General features: G+C 43.5%; 1 protein-coding gene across 1 annotated transcript in view; it reads left to right on the forward strand.

The window, feature by feature from the left end:
- Positions 1 to 23,134, forward strand: part of LOC124775732 — a 596,716-nt gene that overhangs the window by 270,116 nt on the left and 303,466 nt on the right. The gene's annotated exons all lie outside the window — the stretch shown is intronic.

A 23,134-nucleotide genomic window follows, 5' to 3' on the forward strand; every position in this document is an offset into this window, starting at 1 on the left:
TTAGACTAGGAAATGAGTCACTGCAAATGGTAGTAGATGAGTTTTGTTATTAGTGCAGTAAAGTAATTGATGATGGCAGAAATAAGGAGGATATAAAATGTAGTTTGGCAATGGAAAGAAAAGTATTTCCGAAGAAGAGATATTTGTTAAAATCGAATGTAAATGTGAGTGTAGTAAGTATTTTCTGAACGCATTTGTCTGGGATGTAACATGTATGGAAGTGAAATGTACATGATGTACGAAATATAATTATCTTAAAGGAGTGATCGATTGACAAAACACACCGTAAGACATCAAGGAGTCACTAATTTAGCACTAGAGGAAAGTGTTGGGTGGTCAAAATTGTAGAGGGAGACCAAAAGACAGGTTGTAGTAGTCATTCGGAGACAGAGAGGCTTGCACAGGATAGAGTAGCATAGGTGCTGGATCAAACCAAGACCACAACACAACACTAGAAGACAATTATTGTTGCTTGCACCTTATGTATGGGAGTGGGTTTCGGAAGGCTGTAGTATGTATGGATAACTCTGAAATGCTTGGACAAATTTTAACCGAATTGGATGCTATGTAGCTTACTACCTGCGAAAACACAATTTTAGGCTAAAATACCCCTAGTTTCCTTAGGGTCTGAAGGGGATGACAGAAGAAAACATTCGAAAACAGAAATTAGTGCTGAATCTACAGTTTTTTTGTGCAGCTGGGCTGACTGATATCAGTCCCCAACGACAAGTTCAATACTTGACGTAATTTTGTTATTATGCTATATAAATGCTTCATTCTTTATCCTACTTAAGAATGGAACCGATAGTAATCCCTCAAAGACGTTAACGGTGTCATGGATTACAGTTGAAGGGGGCATGGTATCATGGAAATTGTACCGTGGATCATCGAACCGTGTCGCCTGATAGAATGAACGATGTTCGTTGTTGCACCAGGTCCATGGGCGTGTCCGGATATGACGTCACCCACTCGAACAGCTGCTCAAAACGTGTGTAAAGGCCGGATGGGGCAGTGTTATGCTCTGAGGCATATTCACCTAGTCTCCCATGGGAACTGTGGTGGTAATCGAAAGCTGTCGACTATATAAATGTTATTGCAGACCACCAGTATTCCTTCACGCACGACGGCTTCGTCGAAGCCAGTGGTATCTTCCAACTCTGTTGATGCCACAAGATCCGAATCTTATGCTTTGGTTTGAGGAGCATGAAAATGAACTTAAATTGATGGCTTGTTCACCAAATTCGCTTGATCTGAATCCAGTGTTACCCACCTACAACGCTATCGAGCGCCAGCGCCCACCTCTACCCCCCTCCCCCCCCCCCCCCCATGTCATCAACCACCACCCTATAATTTACAAAAATTGCGTGACATATGGGTACACGTCCAGTGTTACGTGCCTGTGGAGGGCTACCGAGGACTGTCGAACCAATGGCACACAGAATTGCTACTGTATTAAATGTTCTCCTTCTCCCCCCCTCCCTGTCTCCCTGCCCACCACCTCCAATCCCACACTCCGTCCATTTGCTGCTCCCAAGCTCTATGTCCATCTGCTTATTCTCCCCCACTCTCTGGCCATCCGCTCCTCCTCCATCTCCGCCTACCCTTCCCCTTCACTCTCTCTCTCTCTCTCCCTCTCTCTCTGTCTCTCTCTCTCTCTCTCTCTCTCTCTCTCTCTCTCTCTCACACACACACACACACACACACACACACACACACACACGCACGCACACACTTTTCCACCCTCTCTTCCTGTCCATTGCTTCCTCCTTTCCTTCTCCCTCCACGTTATCACCACCATCCCAACAGACCACTGTTTCTTACCTCCGTACTACTCTTTTCTGGGTAGTAGGTAATCTGTAAATGTAAGGATGTAGAGGCTTATCTCATGAGGGGTAAGATAGATACTGCCTACAGGAAAATTAAAAGAGACCTTTGGAGAAAAGAGAGCCACTTGCATTAATATCAAGAGCTCAGATGGAAACCCAGTTCGAAGCAAAGAAGGGAAAGCAGAAAGGTGGAAGGAGTATATAGAGGGTCTATACAGGGGCGATGTTCTTGAGGACAATATTATGGAAATGGAAGAGGATGTAGATGAAGATGAAATGGGAGATACGATACTGCGTGAAGAGTTTGACAGAGCACTGAAAGACCTGAGTCGAAACAAGGCCCCAGGAGTAGATAACATTCCATTGGAACTACTGATGGCCTTGGAAGAGCCAGTCCTGACAAAACTCTACCATCTGGTGACCAAGGTGTATGAAACAGGCGAAATACCCTCAGACTTCAAGAAGAATATAATAATTTCAATCCCAAAGAAAGCAGGTGTTGACAGATGTGAAAATTACCGATCAATCAGTTTAATAAGTCACAGCTGCAAAATACTAACGCGAATTCTTTACAGACGAATCGAAAAACTGGTAGAAGGCGACCTCGGGGAAGATCAGTTTGCATTCCGTAGAAATGTTGGAACACGTGAGGCAATACTGACCCTACGACTTATCTTACAAGAAAGATATAGGAAAGGCAAACCTACGTTTCTAGCATTTGTAGACTTAGAGAAAGCTTTTGACAATGTTGACTGGAATACTCTCTTTCAAATTCTGAAGGTGGCAGGGATGAAATACAGGGAGCGAAAGGCTATTTACAATATATACAGAAACCAGATGGCTGTTATGAGAGTCGAGGGACGTGCAAGGGAAGCAGTGGTTGGGAAGGGAGTGAGACAGGGTTGTAGCCTCTCCCCGATGTTGTTCAATCTGTATATTGAGCAAGCAGTAAAAGAAACAAAAGAAAAGTTCGGAGTAAGTATTAAAATCCATGGAGAAGAAATAAAAACTTTGAGGTTCGCCGATGACATTGTAATTCTGTCAGAGACAGCAAAGGACTTGGAAGAGCAGTTGAACGGAATGGACAGTGTCTTGAAAGGAGGATATAAGATGAACATCAACAAAAGCAAAACGAGGATAATGGAATGTAGTCGAATTACGTTGGGTGATGCTGAGGGAATTAGATTAGGAAATGTGACACTTATAGTAGTAAAGGAGTTTTGCTATTTGGGGAACAAAATAACTGATGATGATCGAAGGAGAGGGGATATAAAATGTAGACTGGCAGTGGCAAGGAAAGCGTTTCTAAAGAAGAGGAATTTGTTAACATCGAGTATAGATTTAAGTGTCACGAAGTCGTTTCTGAAAGTATTTGTATGGAGTGTAGCCATGTATGGAAGTGAAACATAGTTTGGACAAGAAGAGAATAGAAGCTTTCGAAATGTGGTGCTACAGAAGAATGCCTAAGATTAGATGGATAGATCACATAACTAATGAGGAGGTATTGAATAGAATTGGTGCGAAGAGGAGCTTGTGGCACAACTTGACTAGAAGAAGGGATCGGTTGGTAGGACATGTTCTGAGACATCGAGGGATCACCAATTTAGTACTGGAGGGCAGCGTGGAGGGTAAAAATCGTAGAGGAAGACCAAGAGATGAATACACTAAGCATATTCATAAGGATGTAGGTTGAAGTAGGTACTGGGAGATGAAGAAGCTTGCACAGGATAGAGTAGCATGGAGAGCTACATCAAACCAGTCTCAGGACTGAAGACCACAACAACAACAACATGCGTAAACGTCCAGTGTTACGTACCTGTGGAGAGCTACCGAGGCCTGTCGAACCCATGGCACACACAATTGCTACTGTAATAAATGTTCTCCTTCTCCCTGTCTCCCTACCCACCACCTCCAATCCAACACTCCGTCCATTTGCTGCTCCCAAGCTCTATCTCCATCTGCTTATTTATTTATTTATTTATTTATTTATTTATTTATTTATTGTTCCGTGGGACCACATTTAGGAGAAGTCTCCATGGTCATGGAACGAGTCAATACATGAAATTATAACACGATTGTAGAAACAGATAAAATGAAATATAAGAAACATATTCAGGCGACAAATCGTTAGTTTAAATAAAGAAAATCAAGAATGTAACACTGGAATTTGCTTAATTTTTTATCTCTTCCAGGAGCTCCTCGACAGAATAGGAGTGAGCCATGAGGAAACTCTTCAGTTTAGACTTAAAAGTGTTTGGGCTACTGCTAAGATTTTTGAGTTCTTGTGGTAGCTTATTGAAAATGGATGCAGCAGAATACTGCACTCCTTTCTGCACAAGAGTCAAGGAAGTGCATTCCACATGCAGATTTGATTTCTGCCTAGTATTAACTGAGTGAAAGCTGCTAACTCTTGGGAATAAGCTAATATTGCTTACAACAAACGACATTAAAGAAAATACATACTGTGAGGGCAATGTCAAAATTCCCAGACTATTGAATAGGGGTCGACAAGAGGTTTTCGAACTTACACCATACATAGCTCGAACAGCCCGTTTTTGAGCCAAAAATACCCTTTTTGAATCAGAAGAATTACCCCAAAAAATAATACCATATGACATAAGCGTATGAAAATATGCGAAGTATACTACTTTTCGTGTTGAACTATCACTTATTTCAGATACTGTTCTAATGGTAAATAAAGCGGCATTTAGTTTCTGAACAAGATCCTGAACATGGGCTTTCCACAACAGCTTACTATCTATCCGTACGCCTAGGAACTTGAACTGTTCCGTCTCGCTTATAACATGCCCATTCTGTCTGATTAAAATGTCAGTTCTTGTTGAATTGTGGGTTAGAAACTGTAAAAACTGAGTCTTACTGTGATTTAGCATCAAATTATTTTCCACAAGCCACGAACTTATATCATGAACTACATTATTTGATAATGTTTCAATATTACACGCAAGATCCTTCACTACCAAGGTGGTGTCATCAGCAAACAGAAATATTTTTGAATCACCTGTAATACTAGAAGGTATATCATTTACATAAATAAGGAAGAGCAGTGGCCCCATCACCGACCCTTGGGGATCGTCCCATTTAACAGTGCCCCATTGGGACTGAACATCATTACCACTCTCAATATTGCGGAGGATTACCTTCTGCTTTCTGTTCTTAAAGTAGGAGGCGAACCAATTGTAAGCTACTCACCTTACTCCATAATGTTCCAACTTCTGCAGTAATATTTTGTGGTCAACACAGTCAAAAGCCTTCGTTAAATCAAAGAAAACACCTAACGTTCGCAACCTTTTATTTAATCCGTCCAAAACCTCACAGAGAAAAGAGACTATAGCATTTTCAGTTGTTAAGCCATTTCTAAAACCAAACAGTTCATTTGACAGCAAATTATGTGATTTTAAATGCTGCAGTAACCTTGTATATACAACCCTCTCGATAACTTTAGCAAACACCGATGGCATAGAAATAGGTCTATAATTGTCAACATTATCCCTGTCTCCCTTTTTATAAAGTGGCTTCACTACCGAGTACTTTAATCGGTCAGGAAACCGACCACTCCTAAAGGAAAAGTTACAGATATGGCTAAGTACTGAGCTAACATACGTGGAACAATATTTCAGTATTCTGCTAGATACCCCGTCATATCCATGAGAGTTCTTGGTCTTTAATGATTTAATTATTAACTCAATCTCCCTCTTGTCAGTATCATGGAGGAGCATTTCAGGTAACAGTCTCGGAACACTTTTTTCTAAGAGCGCTATATGATTCCCTGTTGGGACTAGGTTTCTATTTAGTTCACCTGCTATATTCAGAAAGTGATTATTAAATACTGTACATATATGCGACTTATCAGTAACACGGACATTCCCACTACGCACTGATCCTCGACCTTTCTCTGCAGACCAGCCACTTCCTTTACGACTGACCATATAGTTTTAATTTTATCCTGAGACTTAGCTATTCTACCTGCATACCACATACTTTTTGCCTTCCTAATAACATTTTAAGCACCTTGCAATACTGTTTGTAATGGGCTGCTGCTTTTAGATTTTGACTGTTTCTAACGTTTTGATATAATTGCCACTTCATTTTACAAGATATTCTTATCCCTCTAGTCAGCCGCCCAGGCTGCCTGTTTGTGCTAGTACCCTGTTTTGAACATTCTAACGGAAAGCAAATTTCAAAGAGCACGAGAAAAGTCTTGAGGAAAGCATTATATTTATCGTCTACTGTATCAGCACTATAAACATCTTGCCACTCTTGTTCCTTGATAAGGTTTACAAAAGTCTGTACAGCAACTGGATCAGCTTTCCTAAAAAGTTGGTAACTATATTTAACATGTGTTGCAGCACAAAAATCTTTTAGATTTAAAATTTGTGCATCATGATCTGAAAGGCCATTCACCTTTTTGCTAACAGAATGCCCTTCTAATAATGACGAATGAACAAAAATATTGTCTATGGTTGTTCTACTGTTCCCTTGCACTCTCGTTGGAAAGAATACGGTTTGCATAAGATTATATGAATTAAGGTGGTCTACCAGCATCCTTTTCCTTGCACAATCACTTATACAATTAATATTGAAGTCACCACATATAACCAACTTTTTGTATTTCCTATAAAGTGAACCAAGAACCTCCTCTAGCTTTAGCAAAAATGTTGTGAAATCGGAGTCTGGGGATCTATAAATAACAACAGTAAGAAGTTTAGCTCCACTAAATTTAACCACACCTGCACAACATTCAAACACCTTTTCAGTGCAGTACTTTGAAACATCAATTGACTCAAATGGGATACCGTTTTTCACATACATGGCTACTCCCTCACACCGAAAAGAGCTCCTAGAAAAGCTGCCAGCCAACCTGTATCCTGGTAAAGGAAGCCTCTGAATTATCTCCTTATTTAAGAAGTGTTCAGATATACCAATAATTTCAGAGTCAACATCTATAAGCAGTTCACTAACTTTATCTCTAATACCTTGTATATTTTGATGAAATATATTAATTCCCTCATTAATCGGATACCCAAGCTTTGTAGAAAGTGGTTTCTTTGTTAGAGAGACTTCCCTTAAGCAGGAATACCTATCAGCTGACTTCAATCTAAAAAAGGTACAGCTCTAACACCCACAACTACCGGAATTTTCCCATGAGTGATCCCACCACCCCCACCTATGCTGTCACCCATAAGTTTTGCCAACCTCCCCTTCCCATACCTGTTGAGGTGCAGGCCATGTCTAGTGAAACCCGTCCTACTGATAGACTCCACCGACACCACTGAAATGTGACTCATGCCTTCTGTCATCAGCGCACCCCCAAGTCTCATGTTATTACGCCTGACGGCTGTATTAAGATGAGGCCGATCGTGACGCTGAAACAGTTCCACGAAATGCACATTCGTGTTGCCAGTCTGAGTGACTATCTTTTCCAGGTCACCATCTATGTCATACTCCCCATCCCTATCAATACTATTACCAGCCCCACCCACAATCACTACCTGATCCTCTTTAGTAAAATCCCTACATAACCCCCCTATGTTAAAAGTCACCTGAGCCAATCCTGCATTAGGCTTCACAATGCTGGTGACCTGGTACTCACTCCCCAAAACTTCCTGCAACTGCTGGCCTACACCTCTACCATGAGAACTACCTAACAGCAGAACCTTCTTCTTTCTCTTAGACTTTGCAACTGTCCTAGCCACCGTAATTGCTGAGGTCTGCTGCATACTTCCTACATCTACAGCCCCACTCTCTGTTCATCCGCTCCTCCTCCATCTCCGCCTCCCCTTCCCCTTCACTCACTCACTCTCTCTCTCTCTCTCTCTCTCTCTCTCTCTCTCTCTCTCTCTCTCTTTTCACCCTCTCTTCCTGTCCATTGTTTCCTCCTTTCCTTCTCCCTCCACGTTATCACCACCATCCCCGGTCTGTTTCTTACCTCTGTAGTACTCTTTTCTGGGTAGTAGGTAATCTGTGTCATCGTTGAAAACCTGAGAACCGTACACCCCAAAAACAAGAAGTAATACATATACCAACTCTGATCCAGTGTTTAGGAGGAGATGTGGAACATGCATACATAAAAACATACATAGATACGTACACACAATTTTATAATACGTATGGATTATGAACATGAACTGCACCCCCTCTTCCCTCCCCCCAATTCCCCAATTCCTCCTCTCTCTTACGGTAAACAGATGAAATCTGCCACGATGTGTAGCTTCTGGAATCACATCGTGGGGAGAATTGGGAAATGAGAGCGAGAAGGCAAGGCGACCCGATTAGGGCGGGAGGGAGGGAAGGAGGGAGCGAGCAGTGGGCGGCTGAGTTACGGAGTGGCCGGGGTGACTCAAAGGCGGGCGGCTCATGCATTATGCACGCTTCCCGGAACCGGCGGCGGCGACGGCAGCAGCCACCGGGCTTCGGGCAAACAGGCCGCGCCGCTCTGCGCCACGCCGTTATGTTTGCCGGCAAGCAGTGCGACAAGTCGCTCTGGCCCGCTCCCGGAAAGGACCTGGTGGGCCCTCTGCAGACCGCTGACCGCTGCGGAACCGGCGCCAGACGCCAGACTTCAGCGCTCCGCTGGAAGAGCAACCATCCGTGTACGGTTACGTCCTCTAACGCCTCTCTGGCGGAATACTAAACTCGCCGGACGAAATTAGTCTCTTACAAGAGCACACCACTTGCGCTGTAGATAGTATAGAACTGGTACTACAACCAGCTGGCCGTGTGACCCTCCACTGCTGACGATAGTCGTAAAGGATTTCTTCTATGAAACCCTGTCATCTTTCCGCACCGCGACGCAGATGTGTGAAATGTGGCTCAAAGGTGCCAGAACCTTCAGCTGTAATGGTGCAAAACTATGGCGCCTGAAATGTCACCAGAGCTCGGAAGTTAATGTGAAATGTGAGACGGATTAATGAGGTTAAATTGGCTCTAAATTTCCCTACAATTTTGCCAAATACCACCACGGACGTCTTGCACATTCGAAAGGTCGTCAACCCCACAACCCCACACCCAGCTCGACAAAATGCTGTTTGCCACCCGAGCCACATTGTTTTGTTGAGCATTTTAAAAATGTACCTATTCAGAGACAACCTTCTACCAATTAATAGCCGCCTGCAGATAGGTAACCCGTTTGACACCCATCATATTCCGCAAGCCTGGAAGAAGGCACTAGAGCAGCAGTGTAACGCCATTCAGCTGTTGAAGGGATTGCCTGCCTGCTGGTTGCTAGGCCTCGATCAAGGGTTGTCTGAGCACAGGTACATTTTTACAGTGCTCAACACTGGTGAATGGATGGTACTAAGGATGTTGCCAAACTGGGGGTCTTGGAGGGACTCTTTGCCGTTTTACACATGCCTATGTCAGTGTCGCGCCCTACCATAATCACGCAATAGCAGAGCACCAAACAAGAGGGCTGCAAAAGCATAAACACCTTATGCTGCTCTGTATCACGTTCAAACCATTGTGGTTACACCCCTCTATCTACCATAGCAAAATTTGCGCTCGAATTGCATTCCAAACGGGGAGGGGCATTTCACGTTAAATGGAGTTGGAGTTCAACAATGTCCTTAGAAGGGGCGAATCGTCCGGCGGGTGTCAGCAGTGTCAAAGGGCGGCAAGAACGTCTGTACTGTTGGCTATCGCTCTGCAGACTGTCTTCCCCTGCTGTGAAAATGAACCCCCCTCCCCCCAAGGTTTTATTGACGTCCTTTATGCCACCTCCTGAGCAATTTTAATGTTAATTCTGAGCGGGGGTGTGTCTGCTGCGCGTTTTGAGGCGCCATGTCACGTAATGTGCGGCCCCTCCCGCCGGGGGTTCGAACCCTCCCTCTGTCTGTGTGTGTGTGTGTGTGTGTGTGTGTGTGTGTGTGTGTGGTGTTCTTAGCATAAGTTAGTTTCAGTTAGTTTAAGTAGTGTGTAAGTCTAAGGACCGATGACCTAAGTAGTTTGGTCCCTTAGGAGTTCACACACATTTGAACATTTTTTGGTGTGTCTGAAAAGTTTTCTTTTACCACCCATAAGGAAACCGCGTAAATTCAGCGCTGGGTGTCTTAGTTCTGATCAACACTGCAGAGGCGTCAAGAGAACGCCTGAGATGTGCTTAACCCTTTCTGCGTCTGCGATTCCAAATGGCATCATTAAGTATTCTTGGCTTTTTTGAGATTCCCAATGCTTCAATGATACCGTTTGGCATCGCTTCACGTAGTTCTAAGTTTGGCCAACAGATCACAGTGGCGTTTGCTTTCATGACTCGCCGTTTGTTTGAAGTGCAGAACAGAGAAATGTCGTGAGTTGTGCTACTGCATTTGTGAGTGAACAATAACTATTGTGTTTAGTTTTATTCCGTGTATACTGAAATTCTTGGTTATGGAACCAACTTTACGTAGTTCCTCAAGGGAAAGGGAAAGAAATACGGTAAGTTTACAATACAGTTATGTATGCGTTTTTTTGAGTAATTATTATGTAATTTCTAATGATGCCATTTGGAATCATTATTTTATTTATTAACCAATAGCTTCAAAAGAACTTTTCTAATGGATATGGCATATGTGCAACATGTGCAGTACATATTCGTCAATTTTTTTTCTAAATGTGACGCACAAAGGGTTAACGGGGGAAGGGGGTGCGGGTGACGCCCTCCCCATCATGTGACGTGTCCACTGTGCTGTTCAGGAGAATTGTGGTGAAATTTGGTGCCAATGTGATATCATAAGCCCATCTTACACGTCAGGCTCTTTTTCATGTCTCCACACTTTGGCGTTTGAAGCGTTGTCGATACCGAAGGTGACGCCGGGGGGCGCCATGGTTTTGCACCATTACAGAGGAAAGTTTCAGGCACCTTTGCGCCAGATTTTCTACTTTTGTGTCCCAATGGTGGAAAATGAAGAGCTTTCAAAAAAGTGCCCATTCAGTTCTTGTGCGTATGTACGTTCTCACCATAAGGAGACACGAGCTTGATTAATTTTACCTGAATATTTTACTTCATTTTAGACATTTTTTCTGAACTACGTGGCACACACTTAGTGTTCCACAAGGTTGAATAACAGAATAATGCACTAGGCTGCCGTCCGGGGTCCAGGATTTCTTTAGTTGCTATCTGCTCGTAGAGTAATACTAGACTACACAAACCCATTGTGCATGAGGGTGATTTGGGTGAGGGTGGAGTCCATATTCTGAATTGAAACGAATCACGGGAAGGAAGGTAGATATTTCTCATTTTCCAGGAAACAAAATGAGGTGCACATTTCTAATAAATGTAACACTGAAAAAAGAAATTGCATGAGAAAAGTCTTTTGCTTCTTCAAAGAGGGAAAAACAACAAATATGACGACTTAATTCCTAAAATATGCTCTATCAGATAGAAATCGTCAAATATGCAGAAATATGACGTGACATATTACAGTAATTCATTTAGTTTTCTCGTTGCAAGCATTAATATTTGTTTAAGGAACAGGTCAGTCTTACCGAAAAATATATGCCGTACCATAAAAATCCTAGCCATACTGATAAAGATGAAATGTTTTCGTTAAGAATTATACTCTAGATAAAGAAGAGTTCATCACTTTGACCCAGAGAACAGGCACCAGACCACGGAATGGCAACACTAAAGATCTCTGCCCAAAAAGAAATTTAGGACTCAATCCAGGAAAGGTGGTGCTCATAGTTTTGTGGTATGCACAATGATCAATTCTGGAACATAGCCCTAGGAAAAGGGACCACATTAAGAAGTAAGGAGTAACAGTGATAAGCATTGCAGATAGTTGAAGTCTGCAGTTCGAAACACAGAGGTCCATTTTAAAACGGCGTTCCTTTTTTTTTCATGACTATGTGCGTCCACATTTCGCCACGCCGTTCAAACAGTTCAGAATATATAAATGCGAAGGCTTCCGCGGCCAGTCAGTCGACATAAAAATCATCAGTAAACCCTGAAGAAGGCCGCTGCAACCGTGGCCGAAACGTTGGTTTTTCTCCTGCAGCAGTGGTTTTATACATTATGACGCGGTACCACTCCCAGATATCTTTTATGTCGAATTCAGAATATGCCTTTCGATGTCTTGGAGCATCCTGCACACTGTACTCATTTTCCTGTTTGGTTTCCATTTGTCTGACGCATTTACATGTGGTAAAAGACGCTGAAGAGGTGAAGGGAGCGATGCATACGTGGCTTACTACTGACGAGAACTTCTTATCTTAGAATATTGCAAGGTTAGAGCAGTGTCAGACCAAGTGTACTGATAAATATGGCGGTGTTGAAAAAAAGTCACTGTAAATATTGTCTTATTATAAGAAATAAGAGAAATTTTGTGCAGACGCTTTTCGACTTGCTCCCATAGTCTTTAAGCTACCTAATGGATTCTGCTCTAAACTAAGGACTAAAATATAGACAATCATTCGAGAAGGCACTCGGATCTCAGTGGAGCACCGGCATAGACAGGGCCCGATTGAGATCCGGGCACCTTCTCGTAAGGGTTAACATAATGACGAAACGGGACATTGATAATAATAGTATCACCCTCAAAGTTATTGTTGGAAGCACTTGAAAACATTGCCACCTTACGCTTTTTCACTGGTCTAATGATGTCAATGTCACCGTAATCGTCCTCGGGACTGTGAAAAAAATTATTCTCACAGTCATCTGTATCCCCATAGTAACAAAGGATATCTGAATAATCATCGTCAAATACCTGAACAGGGCCATCTCTAAAAGCAGTAGGAAATTAAAGACGAATATAGAAACTATTTGAAATATCAACATAGCACCGAAATGCCAAACAAGCAAAAAGTAAATGGAGCCAATCAAATTCGATATATTGACCACTGTGTAAACATCTAAGTAGATGAAGTAGTTACAATATATCACTGCAGCTGACATCTACAGACAGCTTGCACAAAATACCAGTTACGTCGAGCTCCGTCCTTAACGGATGGAGCGCGAAACTCATGTAAACTCCGCATTGTGATAAGGCTGCCTGGTAGGTTGCTGGAGAAACCACTGACAGGAAGCAGCGCGTACCGGGAAGCAGGCAGACACGTCATGAGAATTCCGCCAAGCCAATGCTCCATAAGTCTGAGATAATGCGTTCAGCAACGAGTATGACTTCAAAACTCATGTGCTTACTACTCTCCAGATCATAAACGGTCAGTCCGAGACTCAGAGGTTGAGCAAGGTAATTTGCATGCGTTTTGATACAAGGAGAGTGAGTTACTACTGAGCGTTTCGTTAGGTGTTACGGTAAAATATTTTCCACTCTCAATCGACTGCAAAGCAATCTTCGTCTGACGTCTGGAGCTATATTACTTATCAAAAAAGGTTTCAGACATTACTGCTTCGTAATTCGTGGAGAGCTCCTGGATAGCAATAACTTTGTGTGTGTCATATGGCACTTCCCGAACGCATGTTCAATAACCCATTAGCCAAATGTGAAGGGCTGTCAAGAATATGAATATATTCGCCTTATTTCTTAATTACTAGTAGCTGGATATCTCTATTACAAAAGCTTATCCTTTGTTAAAAAAGTGATTCGTGGAATGCCACTTTCAGTCCTTCGTCCTTTCCTACAAGTGTTTACCATGAGCATCGTGAGTCATTCAAATGAAAAGTAAGGTATACTGCATTGTTGAAATTATACCCAACTCTTCCTATTGTCGTAGTTTCAGTATTAACAAAACCGCATCAGACGGGCGATTATACAACACGGGACTGCTGTTTTTCGAGCACCCGAATTTGGAATCCTATTGATCTGTTATAAATGATCTTCTAATCATTATTATTATTATGTGGAAGAGAGTAAAGAAAGTCGACTGTCCTTTTGATCCTGTGCCGATACGCTAAAGACACAACTGTCGAAGAGAGTATAATCCAAACTATGAAGACAGAGGAATAGTACGGTACGTAAAATCCCAGACACTTTCCTTCAAGTGAAGATATCCTTTTGAATAAATGTAAATGAGCAGCTTACGCTGCATAATAGTACTACACACCTGATTCTGGTCTTTAATATTCCTAATCCAGACACATGGCCCAGCTCGTAATCTTATTAAGGCTGCTCTCCGGACGTCGTCTTCACAGCTCGGCGGCGTGTTCTGATGATATGATAAATAACTTGCATTGTTAACAGAGGAAGAATGGTTTAAGGTTTTTACATTGAAATAGCGTCAGCGACAGGGCGCATGGAATGCGGCGAAATAAAACAGCGTATTTCCCTCATTTCCGACCAACACTAAGGACCGGCACTTCGAAGTCCGGAATACAACATATTTATGTTTTCTGTTTTAATTCATAAATCGTTTTATATTATTCTAGCGTTACAAAAAATGGTACAAATGGCCCTGAGCACTATGGGACTTAACACCTGAGGTCATCAGTCCCCTAGAACTTAGAACTACTTAAACTTAACTAACCAAAGGACATCACACACATCCATGCCCGAGGCAGGATTCGAACCTGCGAGCGTAGCGGTAGCGCGGTTCCAGACTGAAGCGCCTAGAACCGCTCGGCTACACCGGCCGGCCTCTAGTGTTACAAATAATTATTTTAAAACGGAATCAAGGATGATATAGCAGAAAGTTATCTCCGCTCGGGAAAATAGCGTATTAAAAAATTAACCGTTATAGGTCTTCTAAATAATACGTGATCCGACATTTCCCAAAACGCATAAGTGAAAGAAGCAAACAGTTTAAAGCTCTTACCGAGTGGGTTTCTATTTGAGAACTTTGAGGTGATGGCATTCAGATTGTTGGATATGTTCTGTAATGTGGTAGATGTCCCAGCACTGCTCAATAAATTAATCCACAGGACGGATTTTCCACACACAACTTTTTCATCTTTTTCGAGTACACAGTAGTTTTCGTCCAATTTATTGGTTCAAGGGGTTGTGTCCCTATAAGGGTTTTAGCTATCAGTTTGCTTCCATACACTCCCAAAACAGACGTTAGAAGGTTCACGCATGGACGGCTTCAAATAATGCTACCGTTGACACTGAACCGTCGCACTCCCGGGCACGAGCTTCGTTTTGCGCTATGACGTTGGTGTGACCTGCTCTAAGAATCGCGTGTTTTGAATCGTTTTTGTTGCAAAACTGCTTTAATAATTTTCTTTGTGAAAAATTCTTTGAGAAGTCGTACACTTAAATCGATTCTTATACCGCACAAAGCTGTCTACACGTCCGCTCCATGTTCTGCCCTTGCTTGCAAAGCATTCTGACATGCTACCCATTGGCCGAAAACCACGTGTTAGCAATGCCGGTTACGGAGGCGGATAATATTTTTTTATTTATTTGAGGTTTTCTGTTTTAATTCATTCTGTTTTGCTGATTTTTGTTTATTTCAAACTAGTTTCGGCTTATTATGCCATCTTCAGGAAAGCGTCTAGAAAGGACACTACTTCCTGGGTACCCAAACATTATAAGCAAGGATACAATCACTTGTATAATGTGTTGTGCATCAGACTTGTTTCTTAACGTTGAAATTACGATTTACACAATGGTCAACGTTAAGCACAGTAAATCAGCTACACAGTATTACAGATTAAATGGTTACAACGCTAAATTTCGTGAAGTCTCGACTGTGGTCGAGAATCTGTTAAACTGAGGACTCTTCATTTATGTTGTGCAACAGACCAATCTTTAGGCAATGGACGGTATGTATTTTAATTATTGTATATAATAATCTTACAATAATCTTACAGTATTACAGAGGCCGGCCGCTGTGGCCGAGCGGTTCTAGGCGATTCAGTCCGGAACCGCGCTGCTGCTACGGTCGCAGGTTCGAATCCTGCCTCGGGCACGGATGTGTGTGATGTCCTTACGTTGGTTAGGTTTAAGTAGTTTTAAGGCTGGGGGACTTATGACCTCAGATGTTAGGTCCCATAGTGCTTAGAGCCATTTTGAAGTATTACAGGTTATACGGTTATGATGCCACAGTTTGTGAGCATGTGACAGTGGTTCAGGGCCATCGAACTGAGCACTAGTAACTTAAGTTATGCAACAAACATGTTTTCCACCGTAAATAACGTTTTTATGAAATGGGCAACATTAAACGCAGTTCATTGTTAAAATACATAATATTAAACTATTAAAAGTTACATTGTTGAAGTTGGTGCGGTAAGCAAAGTAAGGAATAGGAATTTCTATCGTTCGAATTTTGAGCAGCAGTGTGTGTCATTGTGGCGGTCTGTGGGTATGTCGCTGGTTGATTGCTTCATCCGAAGCTTAAAAGTGGGGATGCGCTCAACTGTAACTGATCATTTAGAACCAGCTACGGACTTCGAACTAAATTTCTGTTTATCTCAAGTGCTTCTAACAGGCTTAGTTTTCATCCTTCGCGCGCTATATGTAGTGCTTGTGTGTGGACTTGGTAACTGTGTCCTTTCTTGAACAAATGTTCGACGAGGTGGAGTCTGACTTAGCGTAATCTCCAGCTACGTTCGTGTTCGATCAGCCTACTTGATATGGCCCTACGTATCTGACCAATATACAGTCCGTTGCAGTCAGTGCAAGTGATTTTGTGAACAGCACTGTCACTTAATAAATCTGTTTGTCCTTGCTGTTGAGCAGGATATCAGCTCTAGTGCCTCTTACATAAAACGAAGTTTTGTAATTGCAAGATCTGATAGTTTTTCCTAAATATGGGATGATACACCAGTTGGTTCTAAATATGACTGTTGATGCGGGGTAGAAGGCATAAACATAGGGCAATATTTTTCTTTTTCGTTTTATTTTTGTGTAAAATGTTCTCACTTAATTCAGTGAAATAGCCATTGTTTGACGCAGTACATTTAATGATGGCTAATTATGTATGAAAATTTTGGTTTGACATTGATAAGGATGTAAGACGTTGTGCAATGGAATGAAAGGCAGCATGCTTATGTGTTATTGGGTATTATGAACATGAGGGTATCACCATGTCTGTTGTGAAGGGTTTTCCGTAAATTCTGAAAATATGTGAGTTTGTAGTGAGACCCACGTTGAGGTCTAAGAAGTTTATGGATTTTTCACCAATTTCCATCGTGAACTGCAAGTTTTTGTGTTGCGAGTTTAGATGGTTTAGTAATGTGTTCAATTATCTTTTGGTTCAAGTCCACATCATCTGCATACTAAAATTGTACCAATATTTGATATTATTACTGAGGAGCTCATTATGCAGGAAATGTTTTTCGAAATGGTGCATGAAGATTTCTGCTGTCCTGGTAAACACGTGTCGCCTGATCTACTGATTAGGCGTTAAACGCTCTAAAGAAGTTTATATTGCTGTATACGTGTGTTCTGGGGATACACAATTGGATCACTCGGATGTTGTTATGCTAAGAGCTGAAACAAGTGACAAACCGAGTAGTAAAGGCACCGGTGCTGTTTCTCTAAATACACTCCTGGAAACTGAAATAAGAACACCGTGAATTCATTGTCCCAGGAAGGGGAAACTTTATTGACACATTCCTCGGGTCAGATACATCACATGATCACACTGACAGAACCACAGGCACATAGACACAGGCAACAGAGCATGCACAATGTCGGCACTAGTACAGTGTATATCCACCTTTCGCAGCAATGCAGGCTGCTATTCTCCCATGGAGACGATCGTAGAGATGCTGGATGTAGTCCTGTGGAACGGCTTGCAATGCCATTTCCACCTGGCGCCTCAGTTGGACCAGCGTTCGTGCTGGACGTGCAGACCGCGTGAGACGACGCTTCATCCAGTCCCAAACATGCTCAATGGGGGACAGATCCGGAGATCTTGCTGGCCAGGGTAGTTGACGTACACCTTCTAGAGCATGTTGGGTGGCACAGGATACATGCGGACGTGCATTGTCCTGTTGGAACAGCAAGTTCCCTTGCCAGACTAGGAATGGTAGAACGATGGGTTCGATGACGGTTTGGATGTACCGTGCACTATTCAGTGTCCCCTCGACGATCACCAGTGGTGTACGGCCAGTGTAGGAGATCGCTCCCCACACCATGATGCCGGGTGTTGGCCCTGTGTGCCTCGGTCGTATGCAGTCCTGATTGTGGCGCTCACCTGCACGGCGCCAAACACGCATACGACCATCATTGGCACCAAGGCAGAAGCGACTCTCATCGCTGAAGACGACACGTCTCCATTCGTCCCTCCATTCACGCCTGTCGCGACACCACAGGAGGCGGGCTGCACGATGTTGGGGCGTGAGCGGAAGACGGCCTAACGGTGTGCGGGACCGTAGCCCAGCTTCATGGAGACGGTTGCGAATGGTCCTCGCCGATACCCCAGGAGCAACAGTGTCCCTAATTTGCTGGGAAGTGGCGGTGCGGTGCCCTACGGCACTGCGTAGGATCCTACGGTCTTGGCGTGCATCCGTGCGTCGCTGCGGTCCGGTCCCAGGTCGACGGGCACGTGCACCTTCCGCCGACCACTGGTGACAACATCGATGTACTGTGGAGACCTCACGCCCCACGTGTTGAGCAATTCGACGGTACGTCCACCCGGCCTCCCGCATGCCCACTATACGCCCTCGCTCAAAGTCCATCAACTGCACATACGGTTCACGTCCACGCTGTCGCGGCATGCTACCAGTGTTAAAGACTGCGATGGAGCTCCGTATGCCACGGCAAACTGGCTGACACTGACGGCGGCGGTGCACAAACGCTGCGCAGCCAGCGCCATTCGACGGCCAACACCGCGGTTCCTGGTGTGATCATTGCATGTACAGCCCTCTCGCAGTGTCCGGAGCAAGTATGGTGGGTCTGACACACCGGTGTCAATGTGTTCTTTTTTCCATTTCCAGGAGTGTAGTTGAACCTAGATCGCATAAGGTAAACCTCGGAATGGTTTGTTCCATAAAAATATGGTTGACTTCATTTGTCACCCCTGTCTCACCAGAGTGTGTGCCAGTGAGGTTAAGTGTACGCTTACAACAGGTCTAGGTGAAATGAAGTTAATTGTTCGATTTTTTTTTATCAGCCACCATTTTCCGCTGTGACAGTTTTAGAATCATCCAAAGAAACTGTACAGCCAGTAGCTTGGAAACGCCAGTACGTGCAATATTAGTTGGGGGCGACTTTAACTTCGACCATAGACTGAAACGTCTATGGTTAATAGCAGGGGTTACGGACAGAAAAAACGGTTCAAACGGCTCTGAGCACTATGGGACTTAACTTCTGAGGTCATCAGTCCCCTAGAACTTAGAACTACTTAAACGTAACTAACCTAAGGACATCACACACATCCATGCCCGAGGCAGGATTCGAACCTGCAGCCGTAGCGGTCGCGCGGTTCCACACTGTAGTGCCTAGAACCGCTCGGCTACTCCGGCCGGCGTTACGGACAGACGATCTTGCGAAGTACTTTTGAACACAGTTCCGAAAACTGTCTTGAGCAGCTAGTTCAGCAGCCCACACACAATGGAAATATTTTAGGCCTTGCAGCTACAAAGTGACCTGATTTTATCAATGGTCTCAGTTCAGACACAGGGATTAGTGGTCATGATGTCATCATAGCGACACTGGTTATGAAAGTTAATAAATCACTCAGAAGGCTAGGAGAGTATTCTTCCAGGGAGGAAGAGATAGTTGTTAGCATCCCACTGAGACGACGAACTGACGTCACTTAGTTCCAGTATGATAGACGTAGAGGAGTTATGGGCGAAGTCTAAACACACTGTGTATCGTGCTCTGGAGAATTGTACACCGAGTAGATGGATTAAGGACGTCGAAGACCGACCGTGGTTTAAGAATATTCGGAAAAGGCAGAAAAGGAAAGACAGTTGCGCTATCGGTCAAAAGAGAAAGGGCAAAAGTTGGTAGAGAGCCTGTAAAAAGATCTATGCACGACGCATACAACTACTAAAACAGTTAACATTAGCGCAGAATATGTGGCAGAGAACCCGAGAAAATTCTGGTCCTATGTAAAATCACTAAGCGGGCCGAATCTGTAGAGTCACTCATTGGCAAGTTTGGTGTGACAGTTGAAGAAAGAAGGGAAAAGCCAAAATTTTAAACTCCACGTTTAAGAAATCGTTGACCCGTCGTTCGACCATTGTACAGACTCCCGTATGGAGGGACATAGTAATGGGTATCCCTGGAATAACGAAACAACTGACAGAGATGAAAACAAACATCTCACCAGGTCCGGATAGCATCCCAACACGATTTTACGAAGAGTGTTCTATGGCCGTGGCTCCTCAATTGGTTTGCATTTATCGCCAATCTCTCGTCCAGTGCAAAGTCCCAAGCGACTTGAAAAAAGCGCTTGTGACTCCTATGTACGGGAAGGGTAAAAGAACTGACCCGCAAAATTCCAGACCAATATCCTCAACACGGGTTTGCTGCAGAATTCTTGAACATATTCTCAGTTCGAACATAGTTCTAATAAATATCACTGAAGTGGAATAGATTCTCTCCAGAAATCAGCACAGGTTTTAGAAAGCATCGCGCGTGCTGTTCTACGCATGGCCTTTCCTCACATGATGTACTGTGAATGAATGGCAACATACTGATTCCATATTCTTAGATTTCCAGAAAGCGACTCGATGCCTCGCTGGAGGCTGTTAATGAATGTTTAAGCATACGGAATAGGTTCTCAGTTATGAAAGTGGCTTGAACACTTCTTAAGTAACAGACCACAGTACGTTGTTCTCGACCGTGAGAGTTAATCAAAGACAAGTGTATCGTAAGCAGTGCCCCAGGGAAGTGTGTCAGGACCGCTGGCCGGCCGGAGTGGCCAAGCGGTTCTAGGCGCTACAGTCTGGAACCGCGCGACCGCTACGGTCGCAGGTTCGAATCCTGCCTCGGGCATGGATGTGTGTGATGACCTCAGATTAGTTAGGTTTAACTAGTTCTAAGTTCTAGGGGACTGATGACCTCACGTGTTAAGTCCCATAGTGCTCAGAGCCATTTGAACCAGGACCACTGTAATTCTCTGTATACATATGATCTGGCGGACAGGTGAGCAGCAATTTGCGACTGTTTGCTGATGATACTGTGGTCTACGGTAAGGTGTCACCGATGAGTGATTGGAGGATGATATGCAAGATGACTTAAAAATTTTGTTGATGGTGTGACAAATGGCAGCTAGATCTAAACGTAGAAAAATGTAAGTTAATGCAGATTAATAGTTAAAACAATCCCGCCATATTCGTACACAGCTTTGGTAGTGTACTCAAATATGGTTCAAATGGCTCTGAGCACTATGGGACTCAACAGCTGAGATCATCAGTCCCCTAGAACTTAGAACTATTTAAACCTAAGTAACCTAAGGACATCACACACATCCATGCCCAAGGCAGGATTCGAACCTGCGACCGTAGCGGTCGCGCGGTTCCAGACTGTAGCGCCTAGAACCGCTCGGCCACCCCGGCCGGCGGTAGTGTACTACTTGACACAGTCACGTCTATTAAACATCTAGGTGTAACGTTGCAAAGCAATACGAAATGGAAGGAGCACGTAAGAATTGTAGTAGGGAAAGCGAATGGTAGACTTCGGTTTATTAGGAGGAATTTAAGCAAATGCGATTCATCTGTAAAGGAGACCGCATTTATAACACTAGTGCGACCCATTCTCGAGTATTGTTAGTGTTTGGGATCCGCACCAGGTCGGATTGAAGGAAGACATCGAAGCACTTCAGAGGCGGGTTGCTAGTCATTACCGATAGCTTCGACCAGCACGCAAATGGGAAACCCTGGAGGGATGGTGACGTTCTTTTCAGGGAAAGCTACTGAGAAAATTTAGAGAACTGGAATTTGCAGCTGACGGCAGAAAGGTTCTACTGATGCCAACATAAAATTAATTTAGAGATATCCGTTTCAGTTGTACTAATTATTTATTTAAACCACGACTGATTTCGGTATTCAAAATCCCATCTTCAGTTGTACGAAACTGTAACACACAAACGAGAAAAGGGAAGAAATATAATGCAGCATATATGTAAAAACGAAAAGAGCAGGCTGCCAAAACAAGGCGACTTACCTATTGCATTTGGCAACACACAACATTCGGTTGGGTCAATCAGTGCAAGAGTTCAAATTACTGCATGTTGGCGGAACTAGAAAAAAAGGGGATGGCCTAAAAATCAAACTGCCGCAAAAATGTGATGTCTGGGAAGGTGAGATAAAGGAAACACAAACAGAGAACAGACACTACTCACACTGTTCGCCTCTTAACAGCCAGGGCAGGAATACCAACCACGACTGAGTGGGTGGGGGGGGGGGGGGGGGGCGAAGCCGGAGGTCTGGAAGCGCCTATCCACCACTGCCTTGCTACCTGTTACGGTACATATTTTTACTAGCAGTTGAGGTTCAGGCTTATTTTTCTCCAATTCGTTTAGTTGCTCGCCCTCTTAGCCATCTTTCCATATCATTATTCCTTTGTATAATGTATGGCGCCGAAGCTGATCACTTTTGGTTATTTCGCTGCTTACATTAGTACACCCACATTCTAGATTTTTGATGGTTTTTATACATTTTATCTTTAGTCACTCAAGCCCATAATGTGTCATACGTATGACGATTTACTTAGCATTGATATTTTTACCATTAATATTTATCACTGTTGTGTTTTTATTCCTTGTTCACTCATTTTACTTACCATTGCCTTACTGTCCAAAATCCTCACATTATCACATGCTTGAGATTTATTTAGCCCATCGGCATACCACAGTTCGTTCATAGACTATTACGTTCTTATGTGATGAATTGTAAACGCTCAGACCAGTCAGTCCAGATTTTCTTTATGTTTGCTAATAACGTCAGTTTACTCTCTTGTATACCGTTGGCGCCTGCGCCGCACCGCGCCGCGCCTCCAGACCTCCACGTGACCCCCCCCCCCCCCCTCCCCTCCGCCCCACCCCCTCACACACACACATACGCCCGCCCCCGCACACAGTAGTGGTTGGTATTCCTACTGTGCGGCTACCCGGTGGAGGACAGTATGAGTAGTTTCTCTGTACTTCGTCCCACACGCCCGAACGCTACATTTTTAGGTCAGTTTGATTATTAGGCCCTCCCCTTTTTTCTAGTTGCATCAACATGCAGTTATTGGAGCTCTTGCTCTGACGGGCTCGACCGCATGTTGAGTTACCACATACTGTGAGTCGCTTTATTCCTGCCGTGTGCTATTTTGATTTTTACACATATGTTGCGTTATATTTCTTCCCTCCTTTCCTTCGTATGTTGCAGTTTTACACACCTGAAGATGGATTTTACAACCCTGAAACTGGTCGTGGATCGAATAAATAATTATAATAATTAAAACGGATCTTTCTAAATTAATTATCTCTCACAGTTGCGGATGTCCTACATGCCAAATCTTGTGCCGCCAATATAA

This window comes from Schistocerca piceifrons, chromosome 2 (assembly GCF_021461385.2).
Source record: "Schistocerca piceifrons isolate TAMUIC-IGC-003096 chromosome 2, iqSchPice1.1, whole genome shotgun sequence".
Taxonomy (NCBI): domain Eukaryota; kingdom Metazoa; phylum Arthropoda; class Insecta; order Orthoptera; family Acrididae; genus Schistocerca; species Schistocerca piceifrons.